We start from the raw sequence: 19860 nt of genomic DNA, 5'->3' as shown, positions 1-19860 counted from the left end.
TGAATAATACTTACGGTGGACTACACGCCTCTTGATAATTAAGGAGCCTAACAGTAATAGAAGTTCACTATTCAATATTGGTTAACCAGCCTGCTAGTTAGCACGTCTCAGCTGTATACTGATGTAGTAGACCACTACGGAAAATATTAATATTTTTCCCGCCGCTGTGGCTCAGTGGTTAAGGCGCTAGTCTACTAACCTGGAGTACCCGGGTTCGAACCCGACCGCGGCGGCCGCGTTTCTATGGAGGCGAAACGCAAAAGGCGCCCGTGTATTGTGCGGTGTCAGGGCGCATTAAAGATCCCCAGGTGGTCGAAATTATTCCGGAGACCTCCACTACGGCACCTCTTTCTTTCTTGCTTTCTTCTTTCACTCCCTCCTTTATCCCTTCTCTTACGGCGTGGTTCGGGTGTCCACTGATATGTATGAGACAGTTACTGCGTCATTTCTATTCCTGAAAGAAACCAGTTTCTCCGGGGGCCGTATTCTATGAGCTGTCCATTTCCAGTTGTCCATTTCGCGTCCATTCGTTCCTCTGTCAGTGTTCGCTCAGATATACCAACGGCTTTCAAGCGTCTGTGGCAAACGGCCCGGCTACCGGACCTTACCATTGGCTGAAATTGGATGCAATATGCAGCCAAGGGTGAGATGCATCGCAGCGCTCTGTTTTCTTGTGATTCCTAAATTTAGTTGCTGAACGGGGGGGGGGGGGGGGGGTTGAAAATTGGTAGTAGCACAGCCCGGTAACTGCCTCCTTTGTTTAGGCTCGTCGGAACTGGGCCGCAACAGCAGGCGACCGGACCTAATCACTGGCTGCCATTGGTTGCGATATGCAGTCAATGGTCAGGTCCGGTCTCCAACGACCCAATGGCCGTGTCTCTTGCCAAGACGCTTGACAGCCGCGGGTATACCTGAGTGACCAATGATTGAGGACCGAATGGACGCGAAATTGATCACGGAAAATGGACAGCTTATTGAATACGGCCCCAGTGCACCTTTTTCAAACCATCTTAGTTTTTCTGTCCCTTGTAACTTGCCTTCATTTTTCCTGCCATCCGTAGCCACTCACGAGTCCCCAAACTCTCCTCCTCCGCTTATTTGCGACAATGCAGCAGCACAAGTGACTGCAATCTCTCCCTCCTCCCTTCCTCTCCACGCGGCGCAACATTCGCAATGAATCTCACTTTTTGCCGGCTTGCTCGAACTGTTGACCACTCCATACCGCCTTTAAATACTTCAACTACTTCATTAGTCGCTCTATGTGCACCTCATGCTAGCCGGCTGACTGTCATCTGTGCTTTATTTCAGCTTGCTTCATTTCCTCTCGAAATGCAGAATTCTTGTGGCTCCAGAGCAGAAGCAGACAACTGCTAAGAGACAGCCGTAATCCAAATCCTTTGGGCCCTCAGGAGAAAACTGTATGCCGTTCCTTTGGTAGTGGTTCTAGCAACGATCGCCTCGCGGAGTTTCGATAAAGGTGCATCCTTGATTTGCAATATCTCACTTTTTACCGTGACCTGGTCGACTCGCATGAGGCATGCTACGGATAACCTGCTCTTGCGGAGCGCTTCCTTTCGAGCGGGGAAAGTACTCCCGGTCACAGCAGCCCTTAGTTATCGGAACGAAGATACATATTGATGTAGGAAGTGTTTTGGAACTTCCATGACCCGTAATTCAAATAAATCTCACTGCCTATCATATGGAGGACACGGACTGAGATTGTGTTTTCCGAGCAGGTTTCTCACCAAATACCCCCCTTTCTTGCGCATCGTCATATTCCTAGTTGACAAAGGAAACCAAATGGACGCAACTGTTGTTTGTTCCTTGGAGTGTTGCACACTAACGATGACTTGCGCAATTAATGACATGATTACAGACTTCAGCTTAAATTGTTGGAAGGCCCGGTGATGGTTGTATTTTGTTTTCGCATATTTAGGCGACTGATGCCTTTTATTCGTCAGCCTAAAAAAGTCACAGCAAGAAACGCCATATCTTCCACTGCCAATGCTACGTGCTTATATCCATGTTTACACTGACCATCTCCACGCTGTATCTTCACGTAAGCGACTCCGCAGTCGAAGTAGCTGCGTTAGGATAAGCGGTCGATTACATTCTTATCGAATGCGGTGCCATTTTAGTCCATTTCTTTACGTTCTTTGTTATTGGCGATCTCTAAAACGCTTTCATATACCACCGTTATCTCTATCTCCAGGATCAGCGCGGCGACTGATATTAACAGAACAGAATGCAACCTAAGGAATAGCCTCGTTAAACCGTGCGCACATGTTGCTTATCTGTATATTCCTCGGCGTCTTTCCACATAGCATTTTCCCCTCAACGGCCCTGATGCGTGCGCATCGAAAACTCTTCCGAGTACGTAAAGTCGCTTCGGTGTTTTATATATATATATATATTTATTTCTGGTCTCTACCTGTTCGATTCCGCCTTCGTTTCCTTATTAATAACTGCGCCGATTCCCTCCTTCCTCCACATCTGTCGACCTCGAACGGAGGTCGCGCCGTGAGGCTCGTGGCGAACGCGCTCTGCCCTTGCGGCTTCCCACTTTTTTTTTTCCTCCTCCCGCTGGCTTACGTAAGCGCGCCGTTCGCTCCGCGCGCACTGCTTGGCACGCCTCCGGCTCTCGATGTTGACACCGCGCGGTGTGGTCTGGCTCTAATCGGTTATCTTGAAAAGGAAACCACTGATAACGGACAGCCATGCGCGTTTACCGGACATCGAGCAGTTGAGATGCGTGTCCCTGCGATTTATTATTAATTTCCTAAAGCCGACTTAGAGGAAGGCTGTCGCAGTCAGCGAGCTTCAGCCATGAAGAAACTAATAATCAGAAAGGTTCTTTTACGCATTATACCTTTTTTTCTTCGTTATCACATTCAAACTCCGTTCGTCGGAGATACTCTCGAAGGAGAAGTGGCAGAATATAGCATCGGATACTATTTTTACCCCGTTGAAATGGCTCCGACGCAATCCCGCTCCGATAGACACCATCGTGCGGCGAAAATAAGCGCAGCTCCGTGTTTCATTTGCCCTTGTTGCGGTGCGAAGGCCTTTTTCTTCGATAAATTTCGCGGGGACAGTGACAAGGCTTACTGAATGTCACCCCAGTCGAAATGGCTGTTGATTCTTGACGAAGCGCACGAGTGCCGGGTCAGTCGCAGCATCCGCAAGTCTCAACACATGCGACCCTACGATTAAAATAAAGGTACCACTATTGTACTGCCTGTGTTAGTCATCGTACCAATATCGTACTAGTTCAAACCATAACGTCCTCCGTAACTTTACGGCAGTTTGCAACGGTACCCACGTAACCTGACGGTTGTCTTCCTTGAGATACCGTGTCGAGCGCATAGCTTCACATAAAGAAATATCTAAAAGAAAATTTGGTAGGGTTTTAAAGTAGTTAAACCGAGTAGACGGTTGAAAGCATGTGTTTATCCTGGTTGCATCATGGTTTTGGTTCGCTGCGTCGTTGGCACGTCTGGCGACTGTATTAGACTCAGGCCAAGCTCTGATCGAGGTTAAGCTCATCTGATCTGTTCGTGCCGCATATGGCAGTTGATAAAGACGAGGATATGTAATGCACAGCACGAGAGTGTTTAACACGAGGCGTGACTGGCTTCGGCGATAACACAGTGCTCACGTACAGTAGCCAGCATAGAGTTTCTTACTATTACCTAGAGGGAAAGCTGGCAGCCCGTCTATGGGAGTTTGCATGGCGACCCCTCGAGACCACTTCAGCCACCATGGGCGCTCAAAGCATCATGGGGCGGTGAGCTACTTGTTGCGGAACTGCAACTTTTGGCCAAAAAATAATAGAAAAATAAAGTTGTTTGATAACTACAAACGTCCTAACATTCAATATCTTGTCTAATGATTGCAACAAACGAGCAGAAAAGCGTATAAGTGCAAAGTTCGCCCAAAATAAGAGACGACTCGCTCTCCTATTGGCCAAGTAATGAACACTATAAAAACTATTCTTTCGTAATTAACAGGTGCACTTTTAAAAGTAAATATGTTTAAAAAAAAATGTTGTTGCTTAAACACTATAAGAGGTTTTTTAAGGGCATTTCGGAAAAGTGAAACCTTTTATTGGCGTCGTGTGTCGTCGCGTTTTCACTACTATGGGTTTTGCACACTGCGTTCGCGCGAAAGTCGTCTGCGCACACACGGACAGCCTTTTTGGAATGAAACGTCTCAGTAGTGCCACTCCGTGTTCCCGAAAAACTACGACTGTCCCGCAACAAGTAGCTCACCGCCCCATGATGCTTTGAGCGTCCATGGTGGCTGAAGTGCAGCGCCGCCAGCTTTCCCTCTAGGTAATAGTAAGAAACTCTATGGTGGCCAGCGAAGCTGATCTTCTCGCGCAGCAGCGTGCTCGAAACCCACTCGCGCCAAAATTTGTTATCTCTGCGTGGCCTGTTGCTATGCTAGGATTGGTCAAGGTCACCCTCAAGGTCAACCTCCCATTGGCTACAGCTTGCGCGACGCTCCTCCGAACTAACATGAGTTTTCCTGAGTTACTCCAAGGCACACAAGAATCTTATTTGAGACCGCGTTAAGTAACGCTTTCGCACTAAAATATATATTCTGGCTGAGTTTGATCCCATAGTGCCACCGTCTACCCACCGGTTTTCTAATGGGTACAAGATTTCCCCCGGCCTGGTGCTTGGCTTTTCTGGGGCGAAGTGCTTGGGAAAAGGGTCCTGGACCAAACCATTGCGTTGGCGGGTCAGTGATTCGACCCGCCTTTAAGGGCACAGGGTAAGCCCTATACTTCCCATGCATTTTAGGCCATGTTCAGGTACAAGTTTCTCACCAACTAATAGGAGTAGCCTTATAATATATATATCATTTTGTTCCAATTTTCGTACACTTTTTACTGAACTAGAATAATTGAAATGTGTTTAAAATTTGATTTTTAATGAAATTTCTACCTGTAGTACATAAATTTCGGCTCTCTTAGGGCATTTGAAAATTCATAACTGAAAAACTCCTGAGTGAAATTTATTAATTCTAGTTCAGTAGTTTCCAACACTTATGTAGATAGTTTCAAAAGAAAATCAGCTGTCTGTCTTGAAAGACATTGGAAATAATGGTACCTTTGTAAGAAAAAACACAGTTCTGAGATAATTGAGCCTAAAGTGAAAAAAGGTGTGAAAAACAATTTTTTACTCGCACAAACACATTAATAGTAATATTTTTAATAGCCCCCTGCTTTGTAGTCACTGTCGCAGTCAATTTTTCGCCTTTGGGCTTGTCGCTTTGCTTGCCGGGCCTCTTTTTTGAGCTGTCATGTTGCTCGGTGCGCAAAGTACATGCGCTTGTGGTCAGCTTCCCTCATCCACTTGATGGGGTTGCGCCCTGGGTTCAATCCACACGCCTTCAAAACATTGTCCCGGGCGATGCTACTATCATTAAATGAAATAAGAGCGTCCAGTGCTACCATCCTTAGGGTCTGAAACCTAAAAGACAAGCGCGCTTTGTCACAATTTCGATGCGCTCAACACTTCCACCACACTGTATACACACACAACTCTGTGTAATTGCGGCCCAAATGCCGTCTATGTCCATTAAGGCATATTCGGTACCGCTCTGTGGCACATCCTCTTCCTCAAACCACACAGAAAATCTTGAAAGCTTCGATGACGAGGAGCTGGCGCGTTTGGCGTTCGGCGTCTCATTAGGTCTCGGACATCCTTTTGCTTTTTCACGATGAGTGTAACGGTTGCTGTGAAATTCACGCCTGACGAAGGCCTTCTTTGCCCTCGGCATCTCAACTTATCAACAACAACCAACACCGGCACAAAGTACAATACTCATCGGAAGAGAAAGCACTCGGACGCAGCTGCATGAAGGTTGCAGAAACGTGCAATAAACGTGCGCACTGTCTCAGGATTGTCTTGGCTAAAAAAGACAGCTGAACAATAGTTGCCAAACAATTTTTTATATGTAGCTGATTTCAGACAAGCTTTGAAATCAGGTGGCGGACTTTTTGGTTGAAAAAATTGGCGATAAATGTGCAGCGTATCAGGAAAGGGAGTGTGGCCGCTGACTACTTGGTTTCGGAAAAAGCGTTTTTCAGCTCGAAATATGTCTTTCTGAGGAAAGTGCGCTCATGGAACATGTGTAGAATGAATTGAACTTCTCAAATTGCAAAAGAAAAAAAAAGCAATTTTTTTCTAATTTTACCTTACCCTGTGCTCAAATCCGCCTTCTGCGGTACAGCCCATTTGTGGTCCATTTTACGAGCACCCTACAAGTGACCTGTGGTAGAGCATCCGCCTCGCACTCAGGAGGTGCTCGGTTCCATCCCCAGTGCCACCGGGTACCCACCGGTTTTCTAATGGGTACAAGATATCCCCACGCTCTGGTGCTCAGCTCTTCTGTGGTGAATCCCCGGGAAAAGGGCCAGTGGTCACCTATACCACGGCCGCTAGATTTGTATCTAGCGGCCGTGGTATAGGTGACCACTGGCCCTTTTCCCGGGGATTCACCACAGAAGAGCTCAGCACCAGAGCGTGGGGATATCTTGTACCCATTAGAAAACCGGTGGGTACCCGGTGGCACTGGGGATGGAACCGAGCACCTCCTGAGTGCGAGGCGAAGCGCCGTGCCTATACATAGCAAAAGAACAAGATAAAACGGCAAGAAAGCTTGAACATCTGTAGTCAATGATATTAAATCATCTGTTTTTCCGTTCGAAACGTTGTTGTGACTGTAGGCAGGCATATTATCGAAGTTCAAAGCCTTCGACAAGCCTTCGTGAGCTCAAAATGTACGTTCCTTTAACGTTTTCTTTTTCTAAATTAGTAAATTCATTGTTCTTTCGCCGGCCCCTTTGTAACCTTCATTGCAGAAATGAGTACAGAAGAAGTCGACTGCTCTGAATGCTTTACCGGAATTTGCTATTTCGCTGATGCTCTTTCGCTAACTTCGCTAACGTTATCAGGCTAAAGATAGTTCGAAAAATCTACAAATATTCAAGCGCAGAACCGAGCAGCGACGATAGTTCTGGAAATAGTTTTTATGGAAGTTTTTTCTCTTATCAGTTTTGGGCGCGCTCGCTTCGAACACTTTTTGAAGTTGCTCAAAATGGCGCTCGTGTTAGCACATCATTTTATGTAACTTGCCTGTGTACGAAACGACCTCGTACAATTTGAGACGTGCGGTGGATACGTGCGAGTGTTTAAGCGACACTCATGTGCGCCACTGTACTACGCCTCCGAATTTCCAAAGCCCAAACATGAGCGCAGTCTCCTTACTTTTGACGCCACTTGCACACGTACTACGTTAGATGCCCTTCCTTGCGTCTATGTCGGAATGGTGAAAGTCACAAGTGACGAAACTACGGCCAGAATGTGAATGAAGCGCACGACGACAGCGGACATGAGCAGAGACGGGAATTTAACACGAAGCGAATACCAATTATTCTGCCGGTCATCCTTGCGCACACCTATACGGGGAAACCGGCATTTCGAGCAGTACAGTTAATCTATTTCGGGAAGTGTGTATAAACCGCAGTGTTGATGAGGATTGCTGGTCACTGGCCAAAATCAATAAAGATGGATAGACGTTTCGGGAGCGCTACGGCCCCCTTGTTCACTATGAAGCAATCGGCGCACGGATCCGTCCTTTTGTAGCACTCAGTAGCGTTTTTAATGATTTAGCACAGATAGGATGTAGAGTCCCGTCATTCCTGTTTAGTGTGTTAGACGATGTCTGTATGATAAGCGACTCAAGATTCTGCCGTGCTGATGCGTTCTTTTCTGTTGTCAATATCTTTACTTGATCCCAGTGGCCGGATTCTTGCACATGCTCGGCGATGGCGTTAGATGTTACTTTCTGGTTTCGGACGTCATTCTGGTGCTCTCTCAGGCGTCTCCTAAAGTCCTTTGTCTCACCAATATATATTGATGAGCAATCGGCGCAGTCAATTTCATACACTACGCCTGGAAACCTTTCATGAGGGAGCCTGTCCTTCACATTCACCAGTTCTGTTCGTACCTTGCCAGCGGGGACGTGCGCGATGTTTACACCATGCTTTCGGAAAATACGTGCAAGCGCTTCGCTAATTCCCGCTACGTATGGGACAGCAGCTCGTTTTTCTTTTGGTTTTTGTGTTTGGTTTGGTTTATGGGCTTTAACGTCCCGAAGCGACTGAGGCTATGAGAGACGCCGTAGTGAAGGGCTCCGGAAATTTCGACCACCTGGGGTTCTTTAACGTGCACTGACATCGCACAGTACACGGGCCTCTAGAATTTCTCCTCCAAAGAAATTCCAGCCGCCGCGGCCGGGATCGAACCCGCGTCTTTCGGGTCAGCAGCCGAGCACCATAGCCACTGAGCCACCGCGGCGGCGTTTTTGTGTCCTCTCGATTTCTTCGGAGGCAGGCTGATTCGCTGGCATTCTTCTTTCGGTGTTCCTGATGAAGGAAAGAGGATAGCCGTTTCTTAGCAGATCGGATTCTATTATTTTCATTTCGCTCTTTAGATTGCCATCTTTACTGCAGACTTGTCTGGCACGGTTGATCAGGGAGACAACCAAAGACCGTTTGTGAGCGACTGGGTGCACAGAACTGAAATGTAAGTATCTTCCAGAGTGCGTAGGTTTGCGGTAAACATGAAATGAAAGGCCAGTCGGAGTACGGGTTACCGTGGTGTCCAGAAATGGGAGGCAGCCGTCGGTTTCCTCCTCAACAGTGAACTTGATTGAGGGTTCAATGGTGTTCAGGTGGTCCAGGAAAAGGGCCATGTGCTTGCGCTCCATGACACAGAAACAGTCGTCCACGTATCTTATGAAATTGACTGCGCCAATTGCTCATCAATATATATTGGTGAGACAAAGGACTTTAGGAGACGCCTGAGAGAGCACCAGAATGACGTCCGAAACTAGAAAGTAACATCTAACGCCATCGCCGAGCATGTGCAAGAATCCGGCCATGAGATTAACTGGGATCAAGTAAAGATATTGACAACAGAAAAGAACGCATCAGCACGGCAGAATCTTGAGTCGCTTATCATACAGACATCGTCTAACACACTAAACAGGAATGATGGGACTCTACATCCTTTCTATGCTAAATCATTAAAAACGCTACTGAGTGCTACAAAAGGACGGATCCGTGCGCCGATTGCTTCATAGTGAACAAGGGAGCCGTAGCGCTCCCGAAACGTATTTCCATCTTTGTTGACTTTGGCCAGTGACCAGCAATCCTCATCACCATGATTCCTGACCAGACGATATGCCGTCAAACCCTCGACTAAACCACAGTGTTATGGCCGCTCACAGCCTTTAAGCTGCCTGTGACAGGGCTGAATCCAGGAACGTAGTGAACGCGTCACGTGCCGTCTCTCGCGGAGCCTCCGCTCGTTGCTAAGGCCTGCGAGCTTGCCGGTTCGACGATCGAGGACGCCGATAGGAAACGCGCTGCCGTTCGCGCTGTTCGCCTCACCGTCACGGCCCGGCTTCCAAATGGTTACTCTGCCGGCGTGCGGTGCTAGTTTTTCTTGTCAAATGATGGGCACTTCTTTACTCCCCCTTCACAGACTCTGCCGTTGTTGCTGGTTGAGTCACTCGAATATCCTACGCAAAAGGAGCGATCGTCGGCCTTTTGTCTCCCGCGGTCGTGTTATGTAGCGATTCTTCTCGCGATTTGTCCTTTCGCCTCCTTGCCACTGGTCAACGCCGCATTCCATATTTGAGCTGGCGATATGCAGTGCACCGTATCAGCAATGAAGTTACAGGCGATGGAGACCAGTAATTGAGAAGAGAGAAAATAATGAGTCAGGAAAAGGACCACACGTGCCGTGCCTCACAGCGGCTATGCCATATGGTGCGTAATGACAAGGTCGCGGGTTGGATCCCCTACCCGGTGGGTGCGTTTCGACGAAGGCACAGCGCAAAATCACCCGCGTATTCAGCTACGTTAGAGAACGCCAAGTGATTAAAAATAACCCCGAGCCTTCCAATACGGCATGCATCACAGTCTGTAGGGTTGTCTTGCGTATAAGATTCAGTTATTCAGTAGAACATACGCATTGATCCAAAATGTTACTTATTTTACTGTAGCCTGCGGAAACGATATCATCTTCCATGAGGACGCTGTTAGTGCAAGCAAGGTTGGGCGAACCCGTCAATGAGATTAGTCCATGACGCCACTCACTCACTCACTCACTCACTCACTCACTCACTCACTCACTCACTCACTCACTCACTCACTCACTCACTCACTCACTCACTCACTCACTCACTCACTCACTCACTCACTCACTCACTCACTCACTCACTCACTCACTCACTCACTCACTCACTCACTCACTCACTCACTCACTCACTCACTCACTCACTCACTCACTCACTCACTCACTCACTCACTCACTCACTCACTCACTCACTCACTCACTCACTCACTCACTCACTCACTCACTCACTCACTCACTCACTCACTCACTCACTCACTCACTCACTCACTCACTCAAATACGGAATGTCACTTAGTCCATGGTGTGATTCAGTTCAAGCGTGCCTGGTCAAGCGTACACCTTTCGTGTCGGTAGCAGAGGATATTTCGCAGAAAACACATTTGTTCGGTGTGTGCTTCGGTAGTACTTTGCAGCTGTGAAATAGCCATTTTAGAGCCAAGTTACTTGACCGCCTTTCTTTAGACCAAAACTCGGATTTGATCTACGCACGGGCTTTATGTCGGGCCCTTAATTTTAGGGTAAAACCCGGTTTCACTTACTTTTGCACCCGATCAGACTTCTTGAAAATCGGGTTAAACCCGATTGCTAGCCGAAAATGTAGTCTTGCAAAGAATTAACCTAAAGACGCTGCACGGAAACTTGCCGATGACTTGAAGTGATTGTAGAATGATGTTTTCGCAAAATGGCAGATTATTGTTTCGCTTTTTTAACTCTTCATGTCTATGGCGCGGCTTGATCCGAGGGTAAGTACGAAAAGTAAATATTTGGTGCTTCAGCCAGAATACTCAAGCCTTACTGGCTAGTTTGTATAAAGTACAACCCACGCTAATGATATCGTGCTCCAGGCCTTGCTGAGGTCCCAGATCTTGCCCAGGTCAGGCCGAAGGCTGCTGCACTTTCAGTAGCTGCTGTGATGGTGAATATTTTAGCAGTGTTCAAGGGATTGACAAGGCTCTGTTTGGGAGTGGCGATGTACTCGAGGAAATAACTGTAAAAAAAATGAGGAAAACGAAATGCCTAATTTAATAATCATCTTCTTTGTGCAACCAGTGATTTTGAGCACAATTAGGAATAAACTGAGCGTTTTATGTCCTGTACAAAAATGAAAGCTAACAATATCACATTTTGGCTGCAAAAAATAAGCCCACAGAAAGCCGAATTACGTTTCTTCTAATAAGTCGATTTGTATCTCTAATACGAGCTCATAAAATAGCGCCCTAATTTTACCCGCCGAATTCAACGAAAATCACACCCCAAAAAAGGCTCTCGTTATATGTTGTTTAGACGGGGAGCGACCTAGGCCATAACGATGGTCCTTCAAAAGGGGGCCACCGACGTCAGCCTCCATGCTTGGAAGATACGCTTGTGATCGCCCACAAGATGAATAGGAATAAAATATATTGTTCCTACCTTGCTAACGATATGCTTACATGCGATTCTATATGCCCGACCTTTGGCGGCTATAGCCCGCAGGAAGCACAACAGTTCAGATATACTAAAGACGGGAACCGATAGCGACATGATCGAAACCACGCGGCTTGAAATAATATTAGTGCTTAGCGACAAATACTCACCGAATAGACAAGAAACGGGAAGGTACCACACAGAGCGCTTTTTGCTCCATGGCTGACTGAAATCTTACTCGTCGCAAAACCTTCCTTGCAGCCAACACTACTTATAAAGTTCTTTCCCTCGCTGTACATGTATAGCAATGCAACTTCCATCTCAGCACGATGCGTTGACGGGCGTGTGGATGCATTTCGATCTCAAGGAGAATGGTTAAGCTAGTTCATTTCATTTATTTCACCCAACGGGCTGTCTCATCACAGAGGGGGTGGAGGCGTTGAAACAAAGTAAACAAATAAAGCACACTGTTCAAGAGGGAATGCGATACATGGGAGTAATATTGAAGCAAGCATAACACCCCCCCCCCCCCCCCCCCCCCTTCCCCCGCACACACACACCTCTTGGCATTTTTTACGTGTTTGGACAGAGAACATAATTTGCTTCACAGGTTCCGAAGGAACCGGTTTAACGACGGCCTCCAGTTCTCTGTACACGTTCCTGAGCTTTTTCTTATTGCTCTGTCTTTTTTTATCAGCAAGAACGCACGTGGCCGGAGTAACGAGCAAGAGCCCGACCAATCGCATGCCTATATTAAGTGACGGGAAAGGAAGTCGATTTAGAATTTGCCGCGCGTGTGTTTCTGTACACCAATAACAAGAACTTCCTGCCCAACAGTATAAAAATACTGTCGAGAAAGAGACGGCGGTCTTCATTTATTTCCTCAAGCAAGCAAATAAATGCGTGTAGGATCCGCGGGGAGTTTTTGTAAGGAAGTCATGCAGCGCGGCCACGTAGTTCTCAATGGCTCTCGGTTGTACCGCTTCCACGACTAGCTAAGAAGTGACAACCGCAAGACTGAGACACCCATCACTGCGTCCCATGTTTGGTGACAGTGCATGGAACTGTATATGATAATTACTCTTCACCAAAAAAAAAAATCGTAATAGTAAATGTAGCAGATCGAATCAGTTCTCGGCGTCCGGCGCGAATCAGCAGCGGGAGGTGTGCAATTTACGCGCAGAAAAGGCGGTACCCACGCTTACTGCTCAAAATGTTTTACTAAATCAGAAAAACCACTCATAACCATCACACCCTTTCTCGTGTGCCGTTGGTCCAATTTGTTTTATTCATTACTAATCGTGTCTCTTTGAGCATCTGAATCTATCATTATGAATATTGAATATTACTTTGGCTGTCACAGGTGCAAACTTTTAAATAACTGCTATAACAACGGGGTTTGTCACAGACTTCCTCGCTGGCTGTTTTCAAATTACTTTTATTTACCTTTTGCAAATCCAATGAAGGAATAAAGTCAAAAAGCTTGTCACAAGAAAGCTTGACAGGGTCCCTGCATCTTTACAAATTGTTCGCGTACAGTGCCCCAAGAGAAAAGAAAACACATAAGAATGAATATAAAAATTATAAGTCATAAAAAACAAAACTATGTGAAGTGCGCTATAATAAAGATAAAGAATTGAACGTATATATTTGAAGTTAGCAAAATTATTATTCCCTACAACACCATGGCAGGTCAATTCGTTTAGCGGCCTGCTTATGCGCTTTTAAATCGTGTTCAATCCATGACCTGTCCTAGAATGCCTAACGATGTGTCGGAGTTGTGGTTCTAGAAAGAGCTGCGCTTCTGGAGTACTTTTTAGGTTCAACAGGAATAGAAATGCCTTGTTAATGACTTCAGGCAGGTGTATCTTATTATGAACCGGTGTACGTATGATGCGAAAAAAGCTAATTTTTTGTCTGAAAAACACTTCTTTGAGCAGAACCGTTAGCCATAACACTATAATCCATCAGTTTAGAAGAATTTACCACCCACCTTGCGCACCTTTTGGCGTTGATGGTCAGTCATGTGCTTTTCTTTTTCCGCTTAGGGACAGTGGGTCCATTGGCAATATGCGCATGCGCACAATTGCTCTTCGATCACAAAAAAAAAAAAATCATGATAGTGAGAATTGTGCTGACCCCGCCTTGCATTATCAGTCATCCTTAAAACGGAAATAGTGCTTAGTCTGCAACTATATTGTGCCGCATAGGGTTGAATTTTCCACCTTCGAACTTTTATACTCCGCAGATGCAACCCGTAAATTACGGCAGACAGTTTTATTAAATGTCCTGTTGATCATCGCTTTCTTTGTAGCCTTCTCTTGTACCATTGTTTGCTGCTGCGCTTTCTTGCTGTTGTGAGGTCAGGCGGCCAAATGTACCAAAGTGAAATAACCCTTAATATTATCCGACTAATGTCCAGTTGAGCAGTGGTAAAATTACCGCGTGTCATCGATTAGGACGCGTGTATGACTTCACGGTCACACGGAACAGCTCTTTGCGGTTTACAGGTAAGAGGCATCTTAGGCGTATTTGTTTTTTCCGGAACGAGCCAAACCCACCTACACAGCAACCGTAGTTCTATTCGAACTGTTATACGATATGCTTAACATGTAAGTTCGAGCAACTCTACACTACCATGTGCTGAAAAATTAGGCAATTTTTTTTGGCCAGTATCAGCTCGTAAACTTTGATTTGACTTGTTTCGGTGCGAAGCTCTAGCTCTGACCCAGTGTTGTTCCAAAAACATTATTAAGGCGATAGCCTTTGTTGGCTCATACTGTCGGCCAAAAATCTGTCACACTATAGCTGTCAATCGAACTGATGACGTCATCGGTGGTTCTTACTGCGCATGCGCTAGGCGCCTGACAACTTCGAGCCGCATATGATGAAATTCAGCGAAGATAGATCAGCAGAATGATTCAGCCAAATGCATCAGTAGAATGATAACAATTGGCAGGAGAAGCGTAGTCTTCCATTCGCAAACGACGTGCAATCAGCAACAGAAACTGTCAAATCGGCGCGAATAGGCTTTCGCTTCGAGCACTTTAGATCGTCAAAGTGCCCTCCTAACTTTTCCCACATAATTGATTTAAGCTCTGTTAATGACAGTATTGCTTAAAAATTGTTATCATGTGAACTGAGCAGAAAACCAATTCCAACATTCATTATGTGCAATCAGGTGCACTGCGGTGCTCCACCAAAACAAGCAAGTAAACGTGAATAGCAGGTATCTGTCACAAGCGCTGACGTGACAGCCTTCTTTTATTGCGTTCCCATTCCGGCAGCGGTAAAGTAAACCGGCTAGAAAGTGCTGGATGTAGAATTTACTCCACTTCACTCGAGTATCGTAAATCCAAGACAGTAGCGAAATGGTGGACGCAGATAAGACACAAAACGACAGGATCACTGCTAGTCCTGTCGTTTCACGTTTTCATCAGCTACTTCGTTAGTACTAATAAATTTAGGGAGCGAATACCAGCTGGTCGTACTAAACACTTCAAAGTTGAATGTACTGGAGGCGCATCCCTGGTTCCCTGGTGACGGGGCTAATATTTCCTTCGTTGTCGTCATTTTCTAGGTTCAGGCCGTGCAGCGATCTCTTCACACCCTACGCAGTCGATCATTACGCAGCACTGAAGAATGAATAAATGAATCCACTCTCGAAACAGTACAAGCTATGAATTTGAATTTCATGCTGACAAAGAAGGCTCTTCTGATGAGCGGATTTTGTTCATTTTGATTCATATAGTCCAGCACAATTGGAAAGTTATCACATTCGTTCCGGCTTAACGGATCAACAAATTTTTCCTGGCTTGACGACCACTTGCACCGCAGCAAACATGACGGTGCAGGATATAATATTCCTTCGTGCATTCATTGCAGCCTTCTCGGGAAATTAACAGCATTACAGCAGACTGAACAGAGTAATGAAAGCCTGAAGTGATTACTTTCAAATCGCGCTAGAATGTACAGGGTCCGTCAAAAGTTCCCAGGCCACAGGGTCTTCTTTCAAGTGGCGTATACTGCCACTTACGATAGCATCAAAGACATCAAGGTTCTCAGAGGTGAGAATAGTACTTCTAGCATCCTCTACAGAGATTTTTGGCTCCAGGGGTGTCGTAGCTGCCCAACTATAGCGCTCTAAATCAGACCCTGTGGCCTGGGAACTTTTGGACGACCCTGTACATCTGCACGGTCTGGCTCATTTTTATTGGCAATAGTATTTGTGGCCAGGTCTTCTAGACGTTACGGGACACCTTTAGTTGCTATAATTTTCCACAGTAAGGATGCGTGGAAATGCGTGTCATTACAGCATAATTTTGCTTAGCTGAGAACAATCCGCAAAACGTCAAATATCAAACCTGGTTGAGGAAAAGTTCAGATCACGTATCCGGCGGTATAGTGAGCTTTGTGCAGCTGACAGATCGCAGCCTTTTGCAACTGCCTCCCCCTAGAAGCTGGCTGCTGCCGCAGTGCATTTACCCGCCACTCCCTGCTGCAAGATTTCACTGTCGAATAGAGGATCTATGTTGGGGTGAACGGGGCTTGTCTTGCGTCGTCGACTGACTTCGTGAAGCGACTTGGTAGAGGGCAGAAGTTACGGGCGCGCCGGGCAGTTCCAAGTATCGATTAGAGAAAAAAATTAAAAAAGAGAAAAGACAGCCTGTCTATCACGTTGAAACAGGCAATGCTGACATTTCGAAAGGCCACTAAACGAACGTGGAGGTTCGAAAGTGCGGTCAAGGTACACATTACGCAGACAAGTAGCAAACGGTACACGTATTTAAAGAAAAGAAGCCGAGCGTTGATATCTGTTAGCTGTGTCACGGGGTCAAAAAAAAAAAAAAAGACTGCATTACAGAATGGGCAGAAAGGAAAAGCAGAGAGTTTACACAGGAAGGATGAAAACTGTGGTTAAAAGTCACGAAAGACAGCTACACGAGAAACTATAGGCCAGCATGTACATGGATGAAGTTGGCCACATTAAGCCGCCCAGAGGAGCTTTCTTCACTGAAAACGCTTTAGCCTGTTCTGGAAAATAAAATTTGTTGATTGGGAGTAGGAAGACTACACTAAACAACACACAGGATACATTCACGAAGACATACAAACTTTTTTTTCCTACTATGGTGGTTTTAACCTCCCCTAAATAGAATATGCGTATTCCAGACCTCCAATCATGAACGTTTTTAAAAATTACTTTAAAGGAACTGCCGTACCCTGCCTCCTTCGAGGCACAGCGCCATCAGTGCAACCTTAATTTGAATATTCACCTCTTAGTAAGAGGAGCATTTTGCAAAAATAAATGGCTTTTGTATGAAGTACCATAGTAAGTCCAACATATGCAGAAGAACATTTCATAGAAATATATTCGTGAAGACGTATACAGCGCAAGTTTTCGCGCATCTTTTCGGCCAATGTTTCTCATACCTGTAGAGTAATGTTATCTGGGATGCTGCTAAGATAACAGGCTTTTAAAGCGCTTAGGTAGACTTTTAAACTAAGTTATTTCTGAGACCTTGTTACCTTACTGATGGCGTTCACGAATGCAATCCATTCCGGAAAAATACCCGAAATTGTTGAAATACTTTTCAGTATTTGAACAATTTCGGGTAATTTTTAGTATTGAACAAATACTAACGGACTGGGCATGATACCCACTCACGCTGTTTAATGTTCGATAGATGAGCAAATTATGTTCTGCGTTTTCGCCGACATTATCACGTGTCGTAGGTATTACTGCTACTTTAATACGCTTGAAATGGATGGGGCCTTGGGCAGTGTACCAATAAATTTCAGTATCAGCCTCCCCTGGTAGACCGTGGAACGAAAGTAAATAAATTCAATTGGGTTCATCGCGATTCAACAAAGGTTAACAGTGACTAATTGTGGCAGGCATATGCTATAGTTGCTTTTAAAAAGACGGCTGTTTTGGAGCCGCCGCGGTGGCTCGGTGGTTACGGAGCTCGGCTGCTGACCCGAAAGACGTGGGTTTGATCCCGACCGCGGCCGTCGCATTTCGATGGAGGCTAAATGCTGGAGGTACATGTACTGTGCCATGTTAGTGCACGTTAAAGAACTAGAGGTGGTCGAAATTATCCCCAATCCTCCACTACGGCGTCCCTCATAACCTGAGTCACTTTGGGGCGTTATACCCCATGTCAAGGGAGAAAACCAGCCAAAAAAGACGGAAACACAAGAAGAGAACGACACAGGACAACGGCTGGACTAACAACTGAATTTTTCATTGAGTACAGACCGCCAGGTAATCACCACGCATGCGCCAAGGCAACACTCAAACATGATCACTCAAATAATCAAATTCTTTTGCCGTTAATGCTATCGATGGTGAGCTGACGCAAGCATCACCATGTTTGGCAATCTGGAAGGCCTCAAAGATTTCACGAGCCTTCCGTGTTTTTCCGCAGCCCAAGATGGTGACATCTGCGAAACGTGGGGAACATTTTCCGGGACATCTACAGCAATGCAGAGCAAGATTACCATCTTCACCAGCGCCGACTTTTGTTCTGTGCTTGCGCAACCTCTCGTTCACACAGTCCCCTGTCTGACCTATGTAAAATTTTCCACAGGTCAGCGGAATCTTGTAGATCACTTCGGTCCGGCACTTTGTGTACATAGTTCTATGTTAGGTCGTGCAACGCTTCTTATTTCCGCCAGGCATAATTCGTGCGCAATGACCTGAAAGCTTAACTGGCGCAGAAAACACCAAATTGATCCCCCTGGCGCTCGGCGACTTTCTTAACAATGTGCGCCACTTTGTGCAAATAAGGCATGACTTGCACTTTTTTCCTTTTGTCAGTTGCATCATTGTTTCCCTTCTTGGCCATGCCATTCATCTCCTTTAATACGGATTCAGCGACCGCTCTCAACATTTCTCCTGGGAAGCCTGCATCAGAGAGACGTTGGGCTTGCGTAGTGACACTGGTTGACACGGTGTGGCAGCAACTTTTTTTCACGTCGTTATGGAAACAAGCCTTGGCAATACCTCGCTTGACTAGTTTAGAGTGGTTAGAGTCAAATGGTAGGAGCCCCTTTTTTGTTCTTGGTGAGTACATCCAGCAAACATGGCCTTTTCCAGAAAAAGGAGATGAAGGGTATGAAAGGTATTAAAGATGAAAGGTATTAAAGGAGATGAATGGCATGGCCAAGAAGGGAAACAATGATGCAACTGACAAAAGGAAAAAAGTGCAAGTCATGCCTTATTTGCGCAAAGTGGCGCACATTGTTAAGAAAGTCGCCCAGCGCCAGGGGGTCAATTTGGTGTTTTCTGCGCCAGTTAAGCTTTCAGGTCATTGCGCACGAATTATGCCTGGCGGAAATAAGAAGCGTTGCACGACCTAACATAGAACTATGTACACAAAGTGCCGGACCGAAGTGATCTACAAGATTCCGCTGACCTGTGGAAAATTTTACATAGGTCAGACAGGGGACTGTGTGAACGAGAGGTTGCGCAAGCACAGAACAAAAGTCGGCGCTGGTGAAGATGGTAATCTTGCTCTGCATTGCAGTAGATGTCCCGGAAAATGTTCCCCACGTTTCGCAGATGTCACCATCCTGGGCTGCGGAAAAACACGGAAGGCTCGTGAAATCTTTGAGGCCTTCCAGATTGCCAAACATGGTGATGCTTGCGTCAGCTCACCATCGATAGCATTAACGGCAAAAGAATTTGATTATTTGAGTGATCATGTTTGAGTGTTGCCTTGGCGCATGCGTGGTGATTACCTGGCGGTCTGTACTCAATGAAAAATTCAGTTGTTAGTCCAGCCGTTGTCCTGTGTCGTTCTCTTCTTGTGTTTCCGTCTTTTTTGGCTGGTTTTCTCCCTTGACATGCCTTACCAACAGGCCCACCATTCTGCTCTGCTCCTGTTATACCCCATGAATCAAATGAAATAAAATAAATCAAATCAAGCAGACATATGTTTTTGCCTTTTACGTCGCGTACACCCAGCGTCCTTATTCAGTACGTCCCTTGGTAAAACTGAGGATCGTATGCAGTAAACTCAGGCGCATAAAATGCCAATGACGAAGCGTCGGAGCTTAACAATTAAAACGTTTTGAGTTTCGTAGAGTACTAGTTAACTTCTGGTACCGTTCTGGATATTTTTCACATCAATTAAGATTGCCATATTGTTAGTTAGGCATTGGACTTATTTCGGTAGTGTCGTGTAAAGACATTGCTTTCTTTTTTTTAACGTGATATGCTATTTTAGATG

The sequence above is a fragment of the Amblyomma mixtum genome, chromosome 3, assembly GCF_055824585.1.
Source record: "Amblyomma mixtum isolate Tamu chromosome 3, ASM5582458v1, whole genome shotgun sequence".
NCBI lineage: Eukaryota > Metazoa > Arthropoda > Arachnida > Ixodida > Ixodidae > Amblyomma > Amblyomma mixtum.
This window is presented reverse-complemented; position numbering follows the sequence as displayed.